The sequence below is a fragment of the Neodiprion lecontei genome, chromosome 7 (assembly GCF_021901455.1).
Source record: "Neodiprion lecontei isolate iyNeoLeco1 chromosome 7, iyNeoLeco1.1, whole genome shotgun sequence".
NCBI classification, from domain to species: domain Eukaryota; kingdom Metazoa; phylum Arthropoda; class Insecta; order Hymenoptera; family Diprionidae; genus Neodiprion; species Neodiprion lecontei.
Window position 1 is genome coordinate 5,055,047 of NC_060266.1, and position 26,389 is coordinate 5,081,435.

Sequence of the window (26,389 nt, forward strand, 5' to 3'; positions counted from 1 at the left end):
GATTGCTGGAACGGTTTATTTTCTCGTCTGATTTCATGCTCTGTGGAATAATAACCACGGGTTGCATAATATCCATGATGATAACGTAATTGACACGAAATTTACACGTGATGGTGGAATAGTTTTTTTTTTTTTTTTTTTTCTCGAAACAGCAAATTCCTCGCATAACCATCAAGCTCTCGTCGAGGGTGAAATTGTAACTAAACTATTCTTATGCGTAGTAATTAATTTGTTTGCAGGCGGGTGAAATAACGTTCGATGAATTGTTAGTTTGGGAATGTTGATCGTTCGTACGTATAACGGGAAAAAATAGAATATCGCAAGTGTGTCGACGGCGGAAATATTGATTTTCCCGTTGCCGCTTCAATTTGCTTACGTATGTGTAATATTTTACAAATGCTTATAACGTAGTTATTTTTAATAACTTTAACCGAGATCTATTATTTCCGTAATTTTTTAGCCATTTTTTACGTCCGAACGTTGATTATCCTCCGTTCTTTTTTTTTTTTTTTTTCAGAATCTATCGATTGCCTACATTTCGTAAATCATTTCGTATTTAGTCGTAAACTTCACAAATATCAGTGCTTTCGCGAAATCTTACAGAAATCTTTGGCGCTTATTGTTAGACTTGAAAAACGCTAAAAGTAAATATTCTGGACATCATCTCTGTTATCGTCTAGCAATGATCCAACCGGTGCCGGTTCGCATGGAAGTCGAAAACTCCTTGGGATCCAATTTTCCTTTTTTTCTTATCTACATCTGAGCTATTTGTCCATTCTAAAAATAACCAACATCACGCAACGGAAGACTATCTGTATTATTATTTGAATTATTTTTACTGCACAAGATTTGAGAGGACGTCATACAGTTTAGAAAGTGTCCAACTCTTGATATTAAAATTCTATGACCGATGAGTTTTGCAAAAAAAAAAAGAAAGTCTTTCCTAATATGTTCTTTCTTGTAATTTTCAAGAAAAATCCGGGTCTAGTTGTAAGAAATGAGAAGGGAAATCAAGTGTTGCTGGAAAGAATTAAGGTTCATATCATTCTTCGTTTAGGTTAACACAGCTGCAATGAAACAAGGCAAGGGTTAGGTAAAATCTAGATACGCGACAAATTTTGATGGAGTTAATTCGCCATAGGCGGGAAATTCAAACCGTCCAATCGAAAAAGGGAAAGCAATATTTTCTGAAAAAAAAAATGAGGTTCATGGCATCCTTCGTTTATGTTTATTAGAACAGATCGATCAAACCTGTGGAAAAAAAAAAAAAAAAAAAATTGAGCCAACTTATCCACTGCCTTACAGAGTTCGAATCTAACGAAGCAGTGGTTGGATAAAATTTTTAAACTACTCAACGACTCTTTTTACGCAGTTAATTCACGATAGGCGGGAAATTCAAACGGTCTCAATTGAAAAAGGGGCAAAGAAACCTTTAGTTCGAATCAAATGAAGCACGGGTTTGATAAAATCTTGCAGATACTCAACTCCTCTTATTCGCGCAGTTAATTTCGCGTTAGGCGGGAAATTCAAAACGGTGAATATGAAAAAAGGGCAAAGAGCCGTGTTTGGGAATGAAAAATAGTGGATAGGCCGTCGAATAGATGAACGAATTTAAGGGATACGAGGAGAATAGTTAAGGCAGGAAAATTCAGGGTCGATGTAAGAGGTCAGGTGCTGTTACCGGGCGTCGCATGGCACACGGTATCAATTCTCGGACACCCTCAGGTGCGGAAACCTGGGACCGGCGGTCGGCGTCGGGCAATAGTTTATCGGTCCGGCGCTTGCGCCGGTGGTTCGAAACGACTGGTATCGGACAACTTTGGTACACCACCTCTGCTAGTCGTACGACGGCCGTCGTTGAAGCTGCGGATGCGTCGATTTGACGCGTCTTATCGCGCCGCGTAATCCGAACGAGTCACGGTATAAACTCGTACCGAGGTAATTGTCGTAAAGTCAAACGGATTTAACAAATCATCGGAAAAAACGAAACGAAAACCTCGACGCCCCCCCCCCCCCCACCCCCCCACCCCCCCTCGCAATAAACATGGTTCAGTGATAACATCTGCAGCAACAACAACGACGACAACAATAATAATAACAATAATCATAATAATAATTTAAAAAAAAAAAAAATAAATAAAAAATAACAATAAATAAACGATACTGTAGAAAAAAAGTTCGTTGTAAGAAAAAAAAAAAAAAACCAAAAATTTCTAAATTACGTGCAACGTCTGCAATTACAGGTCGATTATATTCGTCACTGAGAATATAAGAGGATCAGATGCTCGGATTGACAAATGAAGTATCGATAAGTTTTTTTTTTTTTTCTACCACAATTATTAAAATATATTTAACGCAGTTCGAGGTTCATTATTATACGTATGCTTACCCACATGTGTCGGAATTTTTTTTCCAAGTAAACGAGTGTGAAAAACGACAGTTGTATTTGTAGTTAAAAATTACACGACTCACCGCAGCAATTATAAAACGACTAACGGTATTTAATACGTGTTGTTTTTTTTTTTTTTTTTTTTGTTCTTTTGTTTTTTTTTATAATTAAACAAGTGAAGTTACTCTTTTGGTAATATTGTACATGTATACAGGAAATTTACGAAGAGGAAGAACATAAACACGTTCGAACGGTGAGTTGATTATAATATTTACAATACACAAAGTTGTAGTTTCTTTTCTTAGTCCAATTTCAAGGATTGTAATTGTGATGTGAAGAAAATAAAAAGTGAAAAATTTTTAAACGAGATTCGTATACGGGCATTATCCAGCAAATTGCAGACATTTAATCGGTGTTTTACCACAATTATCGGCATTTTTTTTTTCTCCTTCTCTTGCTCCGCACCGCGATTCACTTAATTGGACACTTCAATTGGTCGGAACGAATTCGAGGCGAGGGAAATAAAGGGAACTGAACGAAGAAATTTTATAAGTAGGGACCGGATAAGTGTGTGTTGAAAAACTAAAATTTGAAAAATTTAAACTGCATTTTCTCGGTCCAAACATGATATCTTTATGCAGAAAACCGAATAAGAAATGAAAAGGATTTAAGTAAGAAATATCTATTTACACTGAGAAAAATTTCATTTCTTATATATTAAGTAGAAAAATTGAGTAAAACAACTTGCAAAACTAGTTGCAAGAAAATCTAGCAACAGCGATCGTAATGAGAAAGAATAGCAACGGATGCTAGACTTTCCGGTAACGGCTAGAAAACTAATTTTCATTTTCTACCTGGAACTATATTTTTCGATCGTGGTAAAAAAATGAAAATAATTAAGGACTGAGCGGCAACCGGAACTAAAAATTTCTGTCCGCCTAGAAATTAATCTGAGCTATCATTGGTGGCAAATAGTTAAAACGATGTAAGGAAAATTCGCTGACGCTATTGATCGAAAGAAAAGTGAACGAATTGATGAACGAATGATTATGAAGTTAGCCTTGTGAAGTTTTGGTCAATATTTAAGAGAACGCATATATTTATATATATATATATATATATATATATATATGCTTTCGCTGTAGGTACCTAATATATCTGTAGGCCGGTTTTTACGACAAAATTTTAGCACTCTGGGCGCGTCTCGTACGCCGTTTAAATACCGAACGCATTCTGCCGTTTCTGTAATAATCGAGGAGGAGGTTGTGGAAGAATTGTTGTGATCAAGCGGTTAATCGATGGAGTAAAAGTTGCACGGAAGTTCGATTTTCAAAGTCAAGCTAATCGAGGATGGTTAAAAATAATGTTGCGTTGCTGAAAGATTGTTAGAAGTATAGTAAAAAAAAAAAAGAAAAACAACGAAAACGTGTCGATTGTTAATAATACGAATGAAACGAGGTCTCTGCTGCAACGTGAAAATGATTATTTTACCAAACTCGAATCGCACAAGCTAAGATGTTGACAATTTGGGAAATGAATTTGTGCAGATTAGAACGTTCAAAATTGTGTTGCACCCTTTTTTTTTTCTTTGGTTTTTTTCCTCCTTTTTTTTCGTCCGATTCTGAAGTTTTTCGGGCTTATTTTGTTCACTGACAAAATTTTGGAGAAATTGTCCAATTTTCGGGAAATCTCAGGTTAGAATTAGTGGAATTATAACTCGAAAAATGTGTAATTATACAAATGTAGATATATTTTTATGCATTGCACGAATTGATTCAAATTCGTCAAATTGATTCGGGCAATTTCGAGAAATCCTTAAAGTAAAGAAAATAATTCGAAAAGTATGAGAATCGGATAAAGAAATACCGGAGTTGAATAACTTTGAAGTTTATAATTATAAAACCTGTTTTCAAACGGCTGATATCTTGACTTTTATTATTAAAAAATTCGTTATTTCGTTCACCCCGTTGAGATATTTGATTCGTCGTTATTCACTTATATCATAACCAAAAATTAAATCACCAAAAAGATCTTTTTTTTTAATTTCTCTCTCTCTTTTTCCCTTTTCTCTTGATTATAAAAAAAAAAAAGCTCGAAAGGCGTGACGCGGGTTTAGAGCGTGTTAAAATTGTTAGAGCCTGGCTCGAGTATAAGTAAAGAGTTGCAGATGTAGCAACGGAAAGCGTGGTTCAATTGCTCGAAGACTGCCAACCGCTCGTTGGAGAAAAGATAAATAAACATCGTGACAAGTAATGTAAGCCGAACGAAACAATTTTCGTCCAAGTTCATTACACAAAATCCGCATTATAAAACAGACGAGCCTTTCCTGTGCATACATTGTAAATTGAATATCAAGTGCTTTGTTTTATTTTGAAATCTTTTTTTGGATTTCATTATCCTAGGTAACGACTTTTATTTGTAATTATCATTTCGCTGGAATGTAATTTAACCCTTTGAGTCATAGTGGTAATTATTCTTATATCATTTTTTTTTTTTATTTTGTATATTTTAAGAAATTTTTAAGACTTATTTCTTTGCGGTTTTTTGCTATTTCTGATAGCGTGTCAATTTTTTGTTTTCAATGCCCGAGAGTAATTATTGCGATACAATGTAAATTATTATCGTTTGGAACAAATTGATTGAAAAAAAATCGTCAAAATCAGTTGAATTATTGAAATATGATTCCAGATTCTTAATCAGCGACACCCAAAAACCGCGCGATACCAACTTGTTATAAAATTTGACACAGCACAAGAACCTGTCACTCAAAGGGTTCACTGACACAGAGAATTCGCAAATCGAAGATTAGGATTATAAAAGACTTTAAACGCCGTTAAAAGAAAAAGAAAAATCAAAATGACAATTTTCTCAATTTTTCCAAAAAAAAAAAAAAAATACAATCGCAGTTACACCCTTTTTATTTCTCCCATTCAATTTGAACTGAGGTGGAATTTCGTATGACGATGCATTTTTAAAAAAAATTCGTTATCTATTTTGCAACTTCCAGCGTTGACTGAAATTCAGTAAATCATAATCAAGATAAAACGTGAATTTAATTCTCGTCTTTACACCGGAATCCCAATTTTGCCTCGCCTTTGTGTTTCTTTTGTTTTTTTCATTTTCATTCGATCATCCGTACTATCCCCGCGAGTTTTTCACCAAATTCAATCAAAATCTTGATCATCAATTATATTATCGATCGTTCCTTAATTGACTCCTCCGACTGACAAATTGCAGAACGGTCAATCACGCAGACTTCACTCAAGCGCGAATTTCGAATACGCGTGTATAAAACGAATACTTGTGGAATTCCGAATTGTCGTTATAATCCGATAAACACGTACCTATCGATATAAATAACGTGGCCAAATCGATCGTCGGTTAATATTCGCCACCTGTCCGCCATAAATCATCGATAGAAAAAAAAAAAAAAATAAAAAAATAAAAATGAAAATAAAGAAAAAATAGTACAACAAATACGCGTGTATATACAAGCGATCGAAAGTACAACGGAAACGTTGTACAATGAATAATTTATCGCGACTATCATCGGTTGAACGAATTACAAAATGCAGCGTTAGATTTTTGATTGTGAAAACTAATGTAAAGGTAAAGTTGATACAAGTTGATAGTGGTAAAAAATGAAAATAATTAAGGACCGAGCGGTAACCGAGACTAAAAATTTCTCTCAGTGACACAGACACACACACACACACACACACGCGTAATAATAATAATATAAAATCATAATCAGAGTGTGTAAAATTAGGTGTAAAACAATGTACGGAAGCCTTGATTTTTAATCAGTTTTAATCAAACAAACAAACTCGTTGAGACTTTTTTATTTTTTTTATTTTTCTTGTTCTCCGCTCACATGCCCACCTTTGTATTTGTGCGATAAGATTATTTGAGTGATTGGCACAAGAGCGTTAACGGAAGCAATTGATGTCTCGCCGCAAACTCTCGTATGATGATTACAGCGATGATTATCGTCGATATAACGATATATGTTCCATCCATCCGTCACTCTCTCGAAATATCATGAGCTGTGACAGCGAAAGAATCGCTGCGCGATATTGTTGCAAATAATATCTAAGCTTTACTGAAATTCTATCGCGAATATTAGGCAGGTGTTTAACTTGGTAGTCTTCTCATTATTATCATTGTATCGTTTGTATTATCACCGGGAGACGATAAAAACCGATAAAAAGATTTTCTTTCACGCATATATATTAGAATTGTTATAAAAAGAAATCGAATATTTTTTTCTCAACATCACACGTAAGAAGAGGAAATAATACGTTACAATTTAAACCCTTGATATTAATATTTAGTTCTTTCTGGCGGCGATTTTCCTTTTTTCCATTTAATTAACACGAGCGAATAGTTTTAGTTATTTCTGAACTTTTGTAGCTCGGTAACGAGGCAGTGTCAATAAATATTTGTAGCAAATTCAATGCTCTGCAAAAACGCTTTCGTATAATTTTTCCGTAACTAAACTCTTTCGAAAGTTATTCGAGGTTGAAGTTAAAATCGTGTAAGAAAGTACCATGTTTTTTTCTTTCTAATGCATTTAAACCGTTATAAAATCATGTCATTCAATTAATTTTCAAGAAAAATTTTCAAGAAAAGTGTTACAAAAAACAAAAGTACATGTTACATGTATTATTAAAATTTCATTTCAATCGAACTTATTTCTGTAATAAACGAAAAATCCTGATGCGACAATCAATTAATTTCTATCTGATTTTGTATTATTTGACGTGTTAATAATAATTTATTCCGTTAATGTTTCGACAATTTCGTCTCACAGTTGACTAAAGTTCGTTTAATAACGACTGAAAAATCATAAATTAAGTAGAAAATAAAATGATCGATGATCGATTAACTCGTCTTTCTATTGTTGTGCGCAAAATATTTTATAATTATAAATATAATTTAGTAATTTTGCGTCTGAACTTCGGCCAGATGAATCACGAAGCTGTTGAAGCTGAGATGTTAAAATTTTCGGTCTGTAATTAAAGTATCAAGTTTACTTATTAACGGAGATTAATCGTTGATTGAATTTAGGCATGCAATTAACAGATTTCGCAATTATTTCAATTTCGCACGCGATATTTTACACCTGTCGTAAAATTTCTCGTACCTGTTCAAAACCCAAAATTTTGTGGTTACCTGGTTTTATAACACGTGACGGTTATCAAATCTTATTACCGGGGGTTTGATTAAATTTCCCATTACACCAAATCCCGAAACTTTATAAAGTATTTCAGGATCGTTTCGTGGGAATTTCTCGACTCGTGAAACACGTTAGTCGACGGTTTTGATCGTACCTTTTTCATTTGTTTTTTTTCTTTCACTTGGTCACGTGACGCGATAGAAATTTAAACATAGTTGAAAAATCCCAAATTTTTAAACGATAAAGCTTGGTTATTAAAAAAAATTTTTAGACTGATTGGTAAATTGTCAAATGGATTTCTTTTAACGTCAAAATCTTAACGCTTGTTTCATTTTTCTAATTATACGAATAGCTTATTTTATTTGACAATGAATTCTTCGTGTTAATTGTTCAAAAAGGATTATTAATATTAATAAGACAATGATTTTTTCAGTAAAAAATGAATTTATCGTTTACATAACTAGAAAAAATTTGAACTGCGTTCTTTTTTTCTCTTTTTTTTTTCTCTTTTTCCTATCTTCCCATTTTTATTACGAGCCGTGCGACCGAATGAAAAAAAAGTTATACAGCAATTGAAGCTCTGTGATAAATCAAACTTTAATAAACAAGTTAAATTTGTCGTTTCGAAGATTGTGAAAAATACTCGTCATTAACAATATAATAGAGATAATGTTGTTCTGTTTCTAACGATCGTTGTTTATTTTTTTCCTTGTTTTCGTTTTCTTTTTTTTCTCTTCATCCTCCTCTACATTTCGTTTGAAAAAATATTTTCACCGCAACTCGAGAGTCGGGTAGAAATACGAAAGGGAGAAAAAAAATTTTCGTCTCACAATCGGGAAATTCGACACGGAATGCCCCATGTATTCTACAAGTAGCAAATGTTTCGCACATTGTGAATCCACTTTTTTTTTGCCTCATGAAAAAAAAAAAAAAAACGATCGTTCGTTCGAATCGTTAAACTAAAATAATTATTTATCTACACTTGTTTCACTGTAAACTTTATCAAAATGTATATTAAAATATTATTATTATTATTGTTGTTGTTTTTTTTTTTTCTTGTCTTCTCGGCCATTTCGCTACGAAAAAATAAACATCACGTTATCAATAAAAATAATGTGAACATGTAAGATCCTGTTTAAAAACCTGTTTCCGTGCAATCGTTAGATCAACTATCGAATATGAATAGTACGACAGAAAAGTTTTACAACGTTGCTATTTCGATATCATTGGAATTGAATAAATGTATTCAACCGCGGAGATTTGTTACAGTTGTCCAAATTTTACATATGTTTGGCAAAATTACTTGTCGATTGGAATTTACATGTTTTTTTTTTTTTTTTCTCTCTTCTCTTCCTTCTTTCTCGTCGCTCGTGCGGGTCACAATATGAAAAATGAGGTATCAAGGAACCGACTTTGAGGTCTTATTTAGACCGATGATAGAGCGAAGTGATGTAATAAATCGAAACGAACTACTTGTTTAACGGGGGAATTTTAATTGCACTGATTGGTTTGCTCGTCACACATTTTTTCGACTCACGAACAATATTTGAATAATAACCGTTGTTTTTCTATGTGGGTAAAAGAAATTTGAACAAAAAAAAATACATATAACAATTTACCGGCAACTCTAACAAATTTAATAAATTACACAGTGGGTATAAAATTTTCTAATAAATTCATTAGGCATGTATAATAATAAGTATAATTACAAACTCGGGGACAGTACATTTTTTTATTTTTTATTCTTCTCAATTGCACAACAATCTTGCTCACAGTCTGTAAAATCGATCCTAACGGTGATAATTTTCTTACCGAACTGCATTTGTACGATCTTATCGGAATTGTTTATCACGTATGTTTATTGATATATAATTATCCACTCTTCGGAATACATATCGATGCTGTGGTAATAATTATGCAACTTTTTCATATATATATATAAACAGAGATCGAGTTCATTTTTTCTGTTTAAGTATAGGAATTCTGTAAAAATATGTTTTTATGGATTACATTGAAATTCTCGATCTTTCTTAATAGCCAATCTGGGTTTATGTAATAATTAGTATAGAGATCGTTACAGCGGGAATATCTTTACCCGGTTACAAAGATAAAGCATAAGAGAGAAGGCGATAACTGAATTATAAGAGTTATACGATAAGATATTTGAATTGAGGGGACATTCGACAAATACGTTCTCTTATTTGGACGATTTTTTTGGTGTATCGGTTCACAATTCGATCTATTTCTAATATTGTTCGTACAATCAAACATGTTCGAGGTATCGAAAATGCCAAATTTTTATGATACAGAGGATTCTTCTTTTTTTTTCTTTTGTACGATTTTTGTGGCATTGAGAAACACAAAAACCGAACGTCGCTTAAAACTAATTTTGTACAACGACAGAATGACGGAGAATTGAAAAAAGCAACAAGAAACAGCTTCCGTTAAATTGAATGTTCGAAAAATGATTTTTGTGCTTTCACTGAGAAAAATTTCATTTGTTACAGTAACTAGAAAAATTGAGTAAAACAGGTATCGGTAAAAAAAAAAACCGTTTGAATATTGTTGGGATTGCGAAAAACGAGGTACGCGTAAAAATTTTAGCGCCATTGTCGAAACTTTTTTGGTAATTGCGACGCAAAATCAATTTTTGAGGTTTACTCTACTTTTTTATTTAAACAAGGCTTTAACGTCAGTGTTTAGAATAAAAATGAAATCACTATTCTTCTGCTGTAAATTTTTATACGCGTCAAAAGTCGTGAAATGGAAAGTTAATTTCGACAAAATGAAATCCGATTCTCATAACTGATAATTTTCAGAACTTCTCGACAGCTGACTGACGATTTTCGCGCGGAATGGCTCGTGAACAAGGGATTGGAATTTCGGTGTTATTAGGTTTACGCAAATAGAATTTGGGAAATTTGCTTCGGAGCTTCCCTCGAATTCACGGCGTATTTCAAACCTCGAGCGACAGCGAGAACCTCAAAGGCGTTGTTCTTGCCTACCGAAACGTTGATTTTCCGAACTCCGTAAATATCCCTGTTGGATAGATTTTTTATTTTTTTTATTTTTTTTTTTTATTTTTATTTATTTTTTTTTTTTTTTAATAATCACTTCGCCACGTCACAACCACGTCTTCAAGTTTTTTCCACGAATTTTATTCGTTGTCAAATTTTAAAGACAAATGTTACAAACTTCAGAAACGGGAAAGAAAAGAAAAAAATACAGAACAATTGTAGCAAAATTCTAAACAATTTTAATTTATTTTTAACATAGTGTTGGAGGATTTAGTTCTTTTCTTTCTTTCTTTCTTGCTTCTTCTTCTTCTTCTTCTTCTTCTTCTTCTTCTTCTTCTCTTTTTGTTTTTTTCCTTTGACACCGACTGCTCGAAAATTGCATCGTTACGTTATTCCATCGATATTATCCTGCGTGATGATAAATTTTTTGAATCAGCAAACCAACGAAGTAGAGCCAAAACTATTGCGGGAAAGAAAAAAAAAAAACGGAAACTTGAGTCACGGTAGCTGCACAGCTGGTGTCAAATAAAGTATAAAACTAAAATGTTATAGTAAGGATTTGTTGAAACAGCTGACAAGTAATATATATACATATATATTTATCCATATACCTATTTATTCCGTCATGTCAAATACGATGAGACATGTGTTTACTTGAACGTATGAACAGCGAAAAAAAAAAATGAAGGAAATAACACCTCCGGTTACGTTCGATGAGTAATATAAAATGGTGCCGAAAGTAAGAAATAAAAAAATAAAAAATATAAAATCTCAAGTATCTACCAAGATAATTCTCTTTACCAAACGAATCGGCATTCGTATTTGAATGAATTTTAATTTATTTGTTCTTCTCTTTTTTTTTTTTTTTACTTCTCGTTCAACTTTCTCATCGTCAAATTTATGCCCAGTGATCTCGACGAGTGAGCTGAAGAAAAGAAAAGAAGAAGAGAGAAATAAAGAAATCGAAACAAGTAACGGCTAGAAAACTAATTTTCATTTTCTACCTAGAACTATATTTTGTCGATTGTGGTAAAAAATGAAAATAGTCAAGGACCGAGCGATAACCGAAACTAAAAATATCTCTCAGTCTGTGAAAATTAAGATTGTAAATTTCATAGCACGGTAATATAATGGTTCAAAAATTTCTTTGAATAAAGAATTGTTTTCGCCACAATTCAGCAGATAGATATTTATGCAATATGTCGGAATTTGAAGGAGACTTACTATTTGCAATTATTTATTTCGTTGTTTAATTTTTTTCTTTTTTTTTTTTTAAATTCAAATTCAACGTATTTAAAGGATTTCCGAGACGAGGAGCTCGTACTTTTTTGTTTTTTACTTTTTTTTTTTTTTTGTTCCAAATCTCAGTTCGTAGAAGATTAGAGAAAAAAAAAAAGTTACCCGAAGGTTTCTCTCGACAAATTGAGACAAAGCGTCTTGTTCAGCGGGACGTTGAATAATTACCGGTTATACAGATTCGCACTGTTTACTACGCGTTTACAGGAATTCGCAGATCCTCGCGATTGTAACGTAAACGAGGCGAGGCAAAAAAGTGTCGCAAAATTTTACGAAATAATTATAAAACGTTGCTTCAATCTTGCGATGCAGTGTGTTTTTTTTCTTTTTTTTTTTCTTGTTCAATTAAAAACTTTTTCCCATAGACATAAATTTTCGAGTAAATTTTACACTCGTGTGGAAATTGAATTTTCGCCTATGAGATGCAATTTCTGAAAAATCGTACACGCGACGTTTTTTTTTTTTTTTTTTTTTTTTCCCCCTTCACGCTTTATATTACATCAGTCGTAAAAATCATCTACGTTTATTACGTAGTTGTCTTGAGATAATATTACATCGAAACAGTCAAATTAGCAAAAAAAGAGAAATATATTATGGTGTGTATTTTTTATAAGGATAAAAAGTTCCCGCAGGTCAACGAACTGCAGAATATTTTTTCTTTAGACAGTAAAATGTAAAGATTACGGTACCGTGTGCTTATAAATGTTGCAGAAACGTCGTTTAAATTTGTACCAATTAAATAAGGTAATCGAGTTATCTTCGTTTGCTATATTATTGCACTGATTAAGATACGACGAATTTATTTAACGCGAGTTCCTGTTTATGGTAATTCTGGAATTAAATAACTGATTGCGAGCCGGAGAATCTTGAATTCCTGCGATTTAAAAAAAAAAAAAAAAAACATGTACCTGACATTCTCAAATACAGCGATAACGTTGATTATAATTATTATTATTTTCTTGCGGGTTAAAAGACATACGAAATTTAATTATTCATCTCGAAAATAAAATCACGACGAGGCTGCTAAATATATATTATACATGTTTTTTATCGAACTGCAAACCATAAGCTTGAAACAATTTTTGACACCATTATCTTTGCTCTTGACGATTTTCAAGATCGTTTTTTATTATAAAGGGAAAAAGTCAGGTCGATCGTTTTTGGCAGAAAATTTATATTTACGAGATTCGAAGATCTCTTTTAAAATACCGAAGTACAAAATACTGGATTAATAAGAAAATGCTTGAATATTGATGCTGCATTTAAAAATTGTTGAAAATTTATCAGATTCATTATATTTTGTACATTTCTACGACTGCTCGATTTTGTTCAGAAGAAAAGACTAGTTTCTGCGAATTCATTGAAACGTTTCTTGTTTAATGTTGAATGTTAAAGTCTAGAAATAGTATAATTGAATTGACAAATTAAAAAAAAATATAACTTGGTGTAAAGTCGAAGGATTTTGCTAGATGTCGAAGAATTTCGAAGCGATTTGGAACGAAGCATAGACATGATCTAATCCTTTTATTGCGATTCTAATATTTTCTAGTTTTGCATTTTTAATAATAACATTTGTCTCGATGATAAATTTAGTCAATTTTCATTAATCTAATTCTTCGGAAACTCCATCGAAGGCATTTTACGCTACCGCGAATCGTTATCACGTCCGATTCGACAAGTCTGGGGTAGGTTTGGGTTACGTTAAGTTAGGTTCCGTTAGCGTTTCGAGTGATTGAAAGTCTGATAATTCCGAGTTTCGGTATTTCGATATGATTCGGATGGATACTTTGCCGCATCATTCGGTGTTTCGAGAAATCTAGGCATGCGTGATTATCGAATTCGAGGTATCCTTTTATCTAAGATCCTCGGCTTGGATAAAAGGGTTCTCAATCATTTCGCCTTGACGTGGATTTGAGAATATATCGACCGTTAGATACCGAAAGAAATATCCTTCGTTCCGAAGGGTTAATCACTTTTGAAATCTGGTGAATCTACATCTTTCCGTCAATCTTGCCAAGTCTCTCGAAATTTTGTACAAATCCACTGAAACATATTGGAGTCTCTGAAATCTTCTGAAATTTCATGAAACCTCTAAAAATCCACTGAAATTCTGTGAAACATTTTGAAATCTTCTAAAACTTTTTGAAATCCTTGAAATTTTTTCGAAATCATTTACAAACTTTTGAAATCCTTAGAAATCTTCTGTATTCTGGAAATCTTGCGAAATCCTTTGAAATGTTTTGTAATTTTTGAATCTTCTGAAATTTCTTAAAAGCATTAGAAATTTTTTGACATCACTTGCAATCCCTTGACAATGAGATCCTTAGAAATCTTCTGAAATCGTCTGAAATCATTTTGTAATCTTTTGAAGTCTTTTGAAATCTTTGAAATCTGTCAAAATCTTTTGAAATAATTTGAAATCTTTAGAAATCTTCTGAAATTTTGTTGTAATCTTTTGAAATCTCTAGAAATCTCTGTAATATTTAGAAGTTTTGTCAAATCCTTGTAATCTGTCAATCGAGTGTACATTAACGCGCTTGTATTTCACCCTTTGCGAATTTTTGAAACCTTCTTACTTTTCGTTTCACATATCTTACAAGCATCATAATGCACGTGAACCCGGATCTGGATACGACACATGAATGAGCAAAAAATATCTCATGTCAAAAGTACTTTGTACCTATTTTTTATCGAGAAAAAAAATTGTGTATTCAACGCGTTGATGCAAAGTCGGTGAAAATTTGAAATTTAAATATACAAATGTGAATATGCTCCGTGTTTCTTATACGACTTCAGGCATGCGTTACAACTTGCGTAAATAATGAATAAGTCAGGAGTCCCTCCAGACGCTGTACATATTACACATCATCTCAGTTCATCTCTTCTACACAGCTGCAGCTCAGCTGTATCGAGATAAAAAGGGCGGGAAAGTTCTCTGATTGAAAACGGTTCTAAAAAAAAAAAAAAATCACTCACACTGCGGGGACAAGATTTATCTGTTATATTATAATCAGTAGAAAATTTTAGACAAACTTGTCACTGGTTACAATTAAAGTCCAAGTATTGTTGTTTACTATTTTCGTTTCAATGAGAGATATTTTTCAAAATAATGCTCACCCCTTAGTCACTAGCAAAGCCTTAGTGAAATAAAAATCTCTTACTGTCAGTATTGTGAATATATTTCGAAAAACAAATCACAAAAAAAACCAATAAAAAAAAAAATCTCGTTGAAACGAAGAAGTTGAAAAGATCACGATCGATTACATTGGATCTCGAGTAACATCACATGTATTTTTTGGTGCCTATCTTCTCAATAATCACCGATTGTGGATTTGAGGTTAAATTTTAGTTCCGATTTCCAAAAAAGTTTATTACCTACGGTCGGTAAATTATCGACAGAGTATACATTGATAGAGAATAGGTACTGATAGGAACACGATGTTCCGAACCGGCTCACGAATTTTCCGTATTAATAAGTAAAATCCACGCGATAAGCAGGGGAGGAGGGGGTTGAAAATGGACTTAATACGTATCTCGTGATTAACGGACATCCGCTTTGTACAAGGGTGCGTTAAAGGTCCGGTGCCAAGAAGATCGAAAATCGTACGTTTGTCACGAAGTTACAAGGCGAGTAAATTACACTCTTGCACGTATCACTTTGCGTAACAGTTTTCTCGGTAAGTATATGCAGAGTACTTATTGTTGATGATACTCGACGTGCAGTTTGCATCTGTATAGTCCGCCGTACGTATTGTTCAGCGACTATGTGGATGGAAAATTGCAGGGGACAGAACGGCTGCAACACAAGTGTACAAATGGAGGATGAGGAACGAGAAACGGATGCGTTAATAATTGTTCGTAATTGTTGCGTTGGTATGACAATTCGCCTTTGAAAACGAGTTCCGTACAACGAGTATAATCATTCTCTGGTTATAATATTAGACGTGATGGCAACTTTGAGGTAACGCGCAGACGACGTATCAGTCATTCTGCGATCCGGCAAACAGGCCAAGGAGTCGAGGATTTTATCCTGAGATGATACACAGAGTGGCGATAGGCCGCGAAAACCGGGAATAGTCACGAGGCTGAAGTTAGTAACGTTAATGGATCGAAACTTTGAAAGAGAAATTACTATTTTGCACCCAAGAATACCTGAGGAAGGTGAATTTTTGAAAATTTCAGTTTGCTGATGCTGTATTGATATTTTAGTAAGTTTCAAGTAATCCCAAAGTTGCGAAATAACGACTTTTTAGAAAGATGCATCGGTACATTAACGTTACCAACTTCAGCCTGATGAATAGGGAAGAGACAGGAAAAAGTCAAGGAATCATGATGGACCATAGTGAAAAATGTAATATCTTTTTTTTTTATAAATCGTTTTCAAACTTCACCTATACTTCGCAAATTTGGTTGAGCCAACTTTCGGACATGGTATATCGTTTAATTTTTAATTATTCGTGTGAAACTAAGCGATGCCATATGTTTTTTACATCCAAATTTATGTATCCATGGTGAACAACTTCGGGACAATCTTTGGTCATGAAAGATGGCTAAAATCATGGAAGGAAAAAGATCGGGAAGTCCTGAATTTTTTGACTGGAAAAGTCAGGGAATCTTATTTGAGAGAAATTTTTGCCATCCTGATACGGTATGCAAAATACACATTTACTGGACCGATTCTGCAGGGATGAATCAACGATATTTTTTAATTGAACGTCGATCGCGTTTAAACCGATCTATCTTCATACGCATCTCTGAATTTCATCTGATGATGCTGCTGCTGCAGCTAATCTGATTACTAATGATTTATGAAATAGTTTCGCATCCCTGGTGAACGTGCATTTAATTGGGACAATTTACCGCTGGGTATTTTGCGCTTCGCGAATTAAGGAATACCTATGTAGGTTATGTGTACCTATATTCCCGTAAATGGAACGTCGATGTACCGAGTAATCCCGGGGAGAGAGAGAGAAAAAAAATTCCAAGCCCAAGAACTCTTTCCACGATCTGTTGATTCCAGACGATTCGAGTGCATCAATTGGTACACGCAGCGCTGATGATAAACAAGGTCTGCAGTTTATTAGGAAATTGCTTTCGCGAATTAGGGACTGACTTGATTAAATGGGGAATGTAATTAGCGGGACCGGCTACTGGTCGGTCAATCATTCGATGATGGATGTCGGGTCTGGAAACACGTTGGACTTTATCAGGAGCCTGTGTACAAGTTCCTGTTTCTAATTCTTCTCCGTTATCCTGGAGGACTCGGGAGCAGCAGTCTCCTCAACTCGAACACAGACTTGATCGATAACCGCAGTCTGCTAAAACGGGGTCTGTTGTTGTTACGGGAATTACAAGGAACCACCACACCAAGGCCCTTTTCACGAATCATTATCATCTCCCCGGGCAACGTTGTACAAACGCGATCCGATGTCGAGGATATTGGGTAAAAAATATGAATCGTGTTGCAAAACCATTGTTCACTTTTTGCTCAACCTCCGTAACTCTGATCGGGTTTTATAACGTCATTGTTTTTTTTATCAAACCTCTTTTTTGCACAGTTTGAGATACGGAGGAACGTTTCGCCGCGTTTCAATCGTTCGTATTCTCTTCCGGTAAATGGGTTTGACATAATTTTGTCAAAAATAGCCAGGATAAGGGTTTAATTATTCGCTTATTTCGCCTCACGTCGTGATTATTAGGCTGAATCCAACCGCTGACACCAAAAGAGCGGACAAAGCAAGGTAGCCGAAAATGGTCTAATGGGTCCTGTATCCGGTATCGCTGTTTAAAAAGTCGCTGAGTCTCGCGGGTAAAAATGTAAATGGGTATAAGTTTAATCCGTACAATTACAAGTTGTTAAAAAAAAACTTTGCCGGAGACGATAAAAAGGAGAGGACAAAAAAAAAAAAAATACAAATTCGTTCCAATTAATGCCGCGTGTAAATGCCTAATTCATTGGAGCCTGTTATTACACTTTCCTACGCCAAAGTTTAACCCAAAGTTTTAAGTTTAATACAGAGTTAGCCAACTCGGATCAGCGGTTTATTTTACCCGTTCCTTTTAAACGAGAGGGAAGAAGAATATGAAAAATACGAGAGCACCAAAGAGAAGAAGTGAAGTTCGCCCTATTTTTCGGTAAAATGATCTCGTGATTCGATGATTACGTAGGCTTGCAAAAAAATATTTCATTTCAACCGCATGGGATGTTTTTTGGTGAATATTTAGTTTTTCGAGTGTGCTGAATCCAGTAACGACTTCCATTTCCCTCCATCACTTGGAGTATTTTTGCAAAATACAAGGTATTAGTGTAACAAAAAAAAGTAAGAATAATGAAAAAAACCACCGTTTCGTAACAACGAACTAAACAATTTCTTATAAAATTGAACAAACAATTTCTTCATGAAATTTACTTAATATTCCGTGTTCATTCTTTTTGCTTATGAAATCCTTTCTTCTTCCCTTTGACACCTCTCCGAATACGCTGCCGCTTATCATTTTCCGTTTCCGTTTTTGTACATTTATTCTTTAGTATCGCTTTGATACGTATTAATCGAAATTAAGAAATCACATTTGCATATGATTTTTAGAATCAAGAATAGGACATCGGATTTTGAGTTAAACGGTAGTTTCACTCCAAACGAACACTACAAACATTAATTTAAGAAAAGACCTGACTTGATGGAATTTTTAGTGTATTTTTTCCAGTTTCGGCGAGTAAAAATCTACGAGAAAGAGTATGAAAAAAAAACCCCGTGCAGTTTTTTGGTTGCAGACCCGTGTTAGTATTCTGACCAGTTCGGTCACGTTCTCTCCATTTTCGTCGGGACACTTTCATTCCAATCGTACTCCTCGTGCCGCTTGAATTGCCTTATTAATTGTCATACACTTGGCTAAATTGCAGTACCTAAATGGTGGATTATTGCGGCTATTTGTCAAACAAAATAGTCACGGCTTCGTTCTCAGCTTTGCCCACTCGCGCATTATAATGTATCGATCCTAAGACTCTTGCACCGAACAGCAGCGAAAAGTCGAGAAGTCTGGAGCGAACGTTTGGAGCAAAGCCGATAAGAATTAATGGACTACACCGTCCTAATCGAAAGTTGGTAAGAGAGAATAAAACCGTTCGAAAACTCTCGTGGAATTTTATTATCGCCGAAATTGGAGAACGTGAATCAAGTAACGTCTTGACTGGCTGATAGAAATAAATTTCAGCAAATTTTAATATCCGAAGCAAAGATATCAACAATTCAAGAACAAGTTTTACAGCCAGAACGTTGAAATGATAAGACTTTTTGCGTTTTTGTCTTTTTTTGTTTTTCAATCCGATTCCGATGTTTTGTGTTTTTCGAATTTTCTCAGAATCATTTCCAATTACGATATACGTTTAGGAATGTTGTTTTATTCGATTTCTTCGCTATTATCGAACGCGAATAAAATCGCCGAAGAGCTTCCAGACGTTTTTTTTTTTTTTTTTTATACACTTTTCATCACCTTTGGTAAAAGCTTTTCTTTTTTCTTTTCTCTTCTCCAAACTCTTTTTCCGCACCGTCCAGCACATTTGTCCTTGGCGTGAAATTTTTATCCAAGTTTTCCATTCTTCGACAGCCGGCAGAGCTTTCGACCGATAATTTTTATTTCCACACCCCCCCCCCCTACATTTTTTATCTGGAAAAAGTTATCCCTCCTCAGTTTCGATTGATTGCAAGATAACTACGAGGACAACTTTACAGGACATAGAAAAGTGTGTCGGTTTATTATTTTTTTTCTTATTGTTATTTTTTTCTCTGGAAAAGTTGACTGCTTTCATTTTTCTTGTTTTTTTTTTTTTTTTTTTTTTTTTTTTTTTTTTTTTTTTTTTTTTTTTTTTTTATTATCACTTTCATCCGCTCCATTCGCAACGATACTTTTCATCGTGCGATTTTACGATACGGTGTGTTTCGGGCATAATATTATCGCGGAATATCGGTTTGCCGGGTGATAATTTGTCGGGAATATTACATATAATCAACGCTTTAATTAATTTTCGTAAAATTGATACGTGCTCTAATACAACGTGACGTTTAGTAAGATTAAAAGTATCAGTTTTTCCGCAGTTTTTCACCCGATAAATTGATCGGACTCGACTTTACGCTTTTCGTGTGCTCCAACGGCATTCAAACGTTATAATCGCATTAGACGGATCAATAGAGCCGAATAAATACGGACAGACGTTCAAATATAACGCTGAACATCTATGCATGTTATTTACTGGCGGTTTGCGGTTTTACTTTCGCGCAGTTGTCACGTGTTATCGACGATGTGTTTCATCCTCGTAAAACACTCGGAATTTATTCACACCGCTGTCGTCGAAGTTAAAAGCCGCGTTAAAACAGAGCACTGGATATTCGAATTACCGACCGAGCGACACTTTCGACACGATTCGCATTACGAAAAAACTAAATGTCATTTTGTCAAACGTCACTTTCGCACGCAATTAAATTCGGACGTTTAGTTATTTATTTTTTATTTTATTTTTTTTTTTCTTCTTCCCTCACTTTCGCACATATATTTTTATTGCACACTATGAAAAACTGCAATTAGCAGCTTCCCGGAATTTTTTCTTCTTTCGTACAGACGATGAGACGTTTCGTTGAATACAGGCACTTCGCTTTTCCAGTCGGTAAAGTATCGCGTAATAAATTATTCATGGACGCTGCTCGCGGGAAATTGTTTAGATTTAATTATTCGCGAATTTACCGCCAACGCTTTCGACAAAGATTGGCGGGTAAAAAAAACCAACAAAAAAGAAGAAAATCCACCGTACAAGGATTGGTGAAATCGACAGCTGCTGTTTCGCAATTTATCACCTCCCCAATTTTGCCCGTCGGTCAGCGAATTTTCCTGCCAATTTTCTCTAAAGCGCAAACGAGAATTCCGAATCAGCTGAATTATGAATAAATCTTGGCAATGAATATTTTGTCACGCTTTCGCATAAGATCGCTATTCAACTATATAACGATAAATGATTTATCGTGTTCAAAAGAGCTATTCAAATCATTTGAAATGACGTTGAATGGGGAGGATTTTTTTCATCTCTTAAGCAATTGAAAGTTTATTCAATTTGGCTAACAAAAATTTTGCGTTTCTTCGAATAATTGATAAATAAGACTTGGACTTTGAATAATTACGTTTGAAATTCATCGATTGACCGATCGATCGATTCGTCGATAATGATGATTAATCGAAGGGGTGGATTAATCGCTCAACCCTTGTATTTATGTTGATTGACTAAATTTTCGGTACAGTTATCTAATCCGTTCAGCAATCGTTTGGTTTTCGGGGAGTGAAATGAGAGTGACGGATGAATCGATGGATTCCAGGGATAAATTTAGGAATAAATACCGTTCGGTTTATAGTATAGGAATTCTTTCCCAAGACGAATGCCCGTTTTATACAGGGTGTTCCATTAACAAAAAAAAGAAAAAAAAAAATGCTGAAACATATCGAAAACTAAGCATTGAATTGAAAAAAAAATTCTGAACAAAAGTTGTTGTTACATATCAAAGGGGACATCGGATGAACATCCCTGTTTTTTAACAATAGGATGTTTTGTTTAAAAAACAAAATTTGGGCCTCAATGGGTCCAGCAGAGGCCCGGGGTCCAAAACTGGGACGCTCATCCGATGTACCATTTCGTATACAACAACTTTTGTTCGAAACATTTTCCAATTTAATTCTTAATTATAGATGTATTTGAGCTTTTTTTTTCAAATGGAACACCCTGTATAATATGAAACGTAGGCAGTTACGAAGGTCAGAATTCAAGATCCGTAATTCCTTGGGTGCCGAGTTCAGAAAACTCGAGTCTATATGCCAAGGATAGAAGAAAACGAAGAAAGGAATGAGAGGAGAATAGAATAGGTGAGAAGAATAAAAGGAGAGGAGAGGAACGCCATCGATCTTACATTGTCCGCATCCCTTTTCGATCATTTTATTTCTCAAGTTATGAACGTCGAGTTCTTATCATCGACGCCACTCGGGAAATCCTTTTACATCTGGATTTTCACTCGCGAATAGCACTCTCTCTCTAAGGTACCTAAGGTACAAGGCAAAGTGATTGATATCATGCACGGTCACGCGGTAATCGAGTTTTATACTTACGTACGCACATACGTAAGGATCTATGTGCTAAAAATGTTTGCAAACTTCTCGCCGGAGATATCGCGATTTTTTGAAAACTTCTTTCGTACACTGGGAAAAATTTCATTTGTTACGGTAACTAGAAAAATTGAGTAAAACAGGTATCGTTAGAAAAAAAGTGTTCGAATATTGTTGGAATTACGAAAAACGAGGCACGCGAAAACATTTCGCGCTATTGTCGATCCTTTTTTGGTTATTGCAACGCAAAATCAGTTTGCGAGGTTTACTCTACTTTTTTAGTCAAACAAGGCTTTAACGGCAATTTATTCTTGCACGAGCGTGAAATTTTCGCAACGGTTGCAAGAAAATCTAGCAACAGCGATCGTAATGAGAAATAATAGTAACGGATACTTGGACTTTCCGGTAAAAGCTAGAAAACTAATTTTCATTTTGTTCCTAGAACTGTATTTTTCGATTTTGGTGAAATATGAAAATAGTCAAGTACTGAGCGGTGAACTAAAAATTTCCCTCGGTGAATGCAATTCGAAAATGACAATTTTCAAGGGAGCGTGATTTTTAGTCGAATTTGAAAGATTACGGGGAAGATGTACTGGTTTTATCTTTAATTTGAAATTTGAAAGTTGAAAATTGGACTGCTGGAACTGTTCAACTGCACTCTTTTCATTAAAAACAATTTTTTGTCCAGCACACTTTACTACACACGATAACTTTGAAACTGTTTTTATATTAATTCTGATGAAATTTGAAAGGTGCTGTAATGATATGCGATAGGGAAAAAGAAACACTAGCTTATTTCAATGTTGAAGAATTCTATTATTCAGGCCTTTATCCTTTCGAGATAAGCCAAATACTCGATTCGGGGTAAAAGATAATTCTGGTAATATCTTGGAATTATTTTTTACGATAGGAAAAACTCACAAATACGTACGTGATCGATGATTGTACTCGAAATTTTTGCCCAAATACACAGAAATTGATTGATGATCCATGTCGTCATTCTTCTATTAATCAAATACGCATCTCATTCAGTATCGGTTCTTGATTTCATGCCATGTTCCAATTTCTTTCCATAAAAAACGAATAGAAACTAGATTCTATATTCTTCTGTCATAGATTACCAGTTCTTAAAATAGACTGCGTATCGGTAAAAATTTCTTCACTATTCTTAGACTTGTCGGTTTGACACGTCTTTAAATTTCCGCCGCGCGTATCTGCGGCATTAAATGCCAATACTTTGACTACTTTGTGGCGTACGGCAGTCGAGTATAGAACAAAAATAATATAAATCCGTGTCGTTTTTATTTATTTATTTATTTTTTTCTCTTCTTTTGTTAATGTAAAAATCTTCGACGGGGATTATTCACATAGATTTGAACAAAGTTTTCTATTTCTAGGTAAAAATGGTTTGATATTTCGCCTAGCTTGGCCAATTCATTCACGCCTTTTACTACAGTATAAATATGTACATGTTTTACATACATCGCATGTATAAATGGAAATTAACATATCGCAGACACGGGCCGAGAAGTCTCCTTAATATATGTATAAGCTTTAGCAACACATCGTGGATGCATGGAGACGAAATATTTGTCTTGGTTATACCAACAACGTTGTTAAGTGTAAACATACTGCCGAAACTTGGGGATATACCAAGTGGATGATTATTTTGTGTAAGATAGTGATATACTCGCGGTTTATGCCTCAAGTAGTGAGCAAATATCTATTCGCTGGGGAAATATTCGAGAGATGATAATCGATTAAACTCGGAGGTCGAGGAATGTCGTAGCCGGTCATTTTAAAGATACAAGAACAAAAAACACCTCGCGATACGCTTCGTTTATTTGTCTTAATTACACGAGCATTCGCAGATATATTTTCTATAGAAGATCGGAGTCAGACGAATCGAGTCGTTTCGAAACTCCATAGACAAGACGGCTGACGTGAAGCATACAGTCGAGGATAATCTATGAGATAATGGTTGATCGACGTTGCAAGCAAGTGACCTGATTACCGGGTCTAATCTGGTTAAGGGTAAAGCAGCCGATGGACTCAATTTCGCGGCTTCATTTAGTCTGGAAAAGTTCGGGTATGCCAATAAAAGTGTTTGGCAAATATGCAAACAGAGAACAGGCATCGAGGGATTCTTTGTCTCAGTTGAATCCGTATTGAAGACAGTTTATCGACCGATAAATCGTTCGCTGGGTAAATACTTCCGTTACCTTCGGTCGGTAAATTGGCGTGGTAGATCGGCAAATAGGTAAAAATCGGCATGGCGGTCTTGCAATAATGCGAAATTACGGAGCTGAAAGTACGCGAAACTCCTGAGAGTCCGTTTAAACATGGATAAAACTAATTCCACTCTGGCTGCCAGATCAAAGCCATCAGAGGTACGAATGTCTGGCTTCGAAGCCCGAAATTCGTTGCACCGTATCAACGAAGCAGCCGGGCTTTTTCACCCTTTACTTTATATATCGCATCCTGAATCGTCGATCACGAATAGCCGATGATTTGATGATGAATGTAAAAAATGCAAAATTCATATTCTCACATATCAGACGCGTTAAGAGCAGTCCTCGAACTACAAAAGCATGCATGAATGAAGAGTGGATATACGTACGTGCGAGTATTGGAAAATGTTCTCATGACGTCAGAGCCTGGTTGTCGTCGCCATTTTATCACCACATAACCTAAGTTTTAATCTCAACGGAGGCAAATCGTGATTGTTGGGATTTCAAATCACTCTTGTCACGTAAATGATTGAAACACGTTATCATTGATATACCTGGTCTACGATCCACACGCGAAAAAACACGGCCAACGGTCAGCTGTCAGTCTGGTTGCATGAGTTTGTTTATTTTTCCACCAGATGACGCATTGAAAAGTCACAATCCCAATAAGACACCTTCGCATTTTGCCGTTAGCCCCAACCGAGATACCTTATAAGCCTATAAGCCGTTGAGTGCTCATTGTTTTTTTTTTCTTCGTTTTTGGCGGTTCCTTTCCAGTATAAGATAAGTGCTGATGATAGTAGAATGTCAGTACAGAACAGTGGAAGAACTAGAGCTATTTTGTTTGGGTATTTTTTTTATTTATTCATTTATTCTTTTTGATGAAAAATCACAAGTGCTTGACACAAATATCAAAACTCACTCGTCATGGGGTGCGGAGAATTGTTTGGGTGAGATGTAATACGAGCGTGATAGCTTGTTCGGTTGGCTCTTGATCTGCCCATTTGACCCCTACAGCTTCACGAAACGCGCGTTTAATAGGTTCGATGGCTTCAAGGATAGACTCTTCGAAACGCGGGTATATTTTCACGATAAATAATTACACGTGTTTCATCTTACGAGTTGATATTGTCTGTATATGTGATAAGGTCAGTTATTTTGGCGTTGATTTGTTATTTAAGAAGACATTAGACCTTCTTGTCTTACCGACCGTGTCAGCAAGCAGTGTTTCACACTTTATTTTACTACTGATCGCTGATATAGTTTCAAAATTTTAGAAATGTCCGGGTTTAAAATTGCCTATGTGCGGCAACAAAAAACGACTTCGAAAAATCGTAAGCAATTATGAATACTAAACTTGACGTTTCAGCAGTACTGCCAACCACTGTAACCTTAGTAAGAAGCTGGTTTCGATATTTATATTTTGTATCAACTATCCCAAATTTATCTCGTCATCACTTAAGCACAATTGGCATCTCTATAATAACTTCCCGAAGTTAATAATAAAACGATTGCAACATTCAGGACCGTGAAACGAAATGTGAATAACGAATCGCTCATTCGATCGGTGAAGCAGGGAGGTCGTCCTACGACTTATTAATCACACTTGACTAGTCGAGTTCGAAATTCTCGGGACGTTTTACCATGTGTAACTCATAGTCAAATACTTCAGTCCGCCCGTTCAGACGAGGCTCGAGTAATTGTCATTCAAACTACTTTAGTCAGTGTCAGTCGAAGTGCAGGTTGTGCTTTAGATCGCGGTCCAAGTGTCTATTCCTCGACGTTTCCTCCGATAGGTTAGAGGTGCGTCGACGTTACACAATTCAAAAGTTCGACAGTGGGCAACTTCAGAGGGAGACCCATTATTCCGGTAAGCTCTTGTAGATTGGTCGACACGGACTACGGCGTTGGTTTAACGATATTAGAGAATTCCGGTTTGACGCCGAGGATCATTGGAGAGCCTTGCAGGGTTATTAAGTTAGCAAAATTTGCTTGGGAAAACATTACCGGGGAATATATTCTCCTCGAAAGTTCTATACGTTGGATGGGCTTGCGGATTGTCAGTTGAAAATTCGATTTAACAACCAACGATTATACCAATAGCAGAAACTACTGCTCTGTAAATTTCCTTCAAGAGACT

General features: G+C 35.1%; 1 protein-coding gene across 4 annotated transcripts in view; it reads left to right on the forward strand.

The window, feature by feature from the left end:
* The window catches only part of LOC107220836 (5-hydroxytryptamine receptor 1), a 97,336-nt gene that overhangs the window by 7,563 nt on the left and 63,384 nt on the right, over nucleotides 1-26,389 (forward strand). For 2 of the 4 annotated variants that reach the window (XM_046745026.1, XM_015659595.2), the window contains exon 1: nucleotides 2,532-2,642. The exons of 1 other annotated variant lie outside the window; for it this stretch is intronic. The gene's annotated coding sequence lies outside the window, so the exon portion shown is untranslated. Of the gene's footprint in view, nucleotides 1-1,463; nucleotides 2,498-2,531; nucleotides 2,643-26,389 lie in introns of those variants that run through there. One more of the 4 variants, XM_046745028.1, reaches the window with a different exon arrangement.